This window comes from Gavialis gangeticus, unplaced genomic scaffold (assembly GCF_001723915.1).
Source record: "Gavialis gangeticus isolate Ggan-Ray unplaced genomic scaffold, GavGan_comp1, whole genome shotgun sequence".
In the NCBI taxonomy this organism is placed as follows: domain Eukaryota; kingdom Metazoa; phylum Chordata; order Crocodylia; family Gavialidae; genus Gavialis; species Gavialis gangeticus.
Genome location: NW_017729025.1, coordinates 61915307 through 61916922, shown reverse-complemented (window position 1 = coordinate 61916922; position 1616 = coordinate 61915307).

The following is a 1616-nucleotide window of genomic DNA, read 5'->3' as shown; positions in this document are numbered from 1 at the left end:
GCCTTCATCTAGTGCAGTGGTTTTCAATCTGTGGTCTGTGGACCACCCGGGGTCCATGAAGCATGTCAAGGGGAACCCATGGTTGTAAAGATGGTGGCCCTGCCCAAAGGGGAAGCACCACCAGTGTCGCTGCTGCTCCAGCTCCCCCCACTGCCGGGGGCCACCTGAACACCAGCAGCAGGCAGTCCAGCACCAGCAGGCAAAACACGGCCAGATAGCCTCAATTCATTGTGCTGCCACCACTGCTTCATGTGGCACATGACAATGCTGCAGCCCCGTGGGTCCTCTGCTTGTCTGGTGATATCAATCTACAAACTGGAAAAGGCATGTGAGAGTGCATACCAGGTTGGATGGAATTTCCATTGGGAAAACTGGCAGTGTCTTGAGAAACCTATGGAAAGCTTTATTTGGAACAGTAAGAACTGCACAACTTTTTACTGAAAGGTTAGCTCCTACAAAACTGATGGAAGGGCAGGAGCAAAAGAGTGGTGGGGTATAGAGATATCTGCTAGCTCAGTCTGTGCCCCAACTTTTCATTTTCACAGTATACCACCTAATACATGTGAATATATGAGGATCTGATATGGCAATCTGGAGAAAACCCTGGGTGAATAGTTACCTGACGGCTTTCATCAAGACACTTAGGCTGTGTATAGACAAAATAAGGGGCATGTGTGCACAACACTTTAAAGCAGGTTAAATGCTTTTGCACCACCTTAATGGTGTTGGTGTTTGCACACATCAGTGGCAAATTGCACAGTAATTCCAGCTGCTGTAACAAATGTGGTGGCGTAATGGGCCTTAAGTGACTTGGGGTGCAGCACACTAAAACTCCTCCGAGGAGTTTTAGTTTGCTGCCCTACAGCTGTAGAGCGAAGCACCAGGCTCCATGCAGCTCAGGGGCTCTGCAGAAAGCCATGCAGACAGCTTGCCAGTAGCCCGGGAAGGCAGGCTCCACCCAAGAAAAAAAAAAAGCAGCAAGCCTGATCATTTTTTTTTTTTTTTCCCTGGAGCCAGCCTGCCTGCCGGAGCTGAGCAGGGGCCCAGTACTTCCTTCTGCAGCTGCAGTATCCCTCGGGACTGCCCGAGCCAAGTGCCTGTGGGCAGGTGCCACAGGGGAGGGAGACGTGGAGAGGGGGGCTGCTGCTGCTGCTGCAGAGGGAAGCACCAGCCCCACCCTGCAGCCTAGGGAGTGCTCCATCCGCCGGCAGCTTGCCCGTTCCTCCCTACCACCAGAGAGGCAAGTAAGTGGACGGATGCGTGCACGACACAGGGGTTTACTTGGCCCTAAACTGAAGCAGTACTTTTAAAAACCCACTGCTTCATAGTTTCATAGTTTCTAGGGTCGGAAGGGACCTGAGCAGATCATCTAGTCCGACCCCCTGCCATGGCAGGAAGAGCACTGGGGTCAAACGACCCCAATAAGGTGGTCATCCAACCTCCTCTTAAAAACCCCCAGGGTGGGAGCCTGCACCACCTCACTTGGAAGCTGGTTCCAGACTCTAGCCGCCCTGACCGTGAAGTAGCGCCTCCTGATGTCCAACTTAAACCTTCCCTCCGCCAGCTTGTGACCATTGTTCCTGGTCACTCCTTGCGGCGCTCGGGGGAACAGGGAC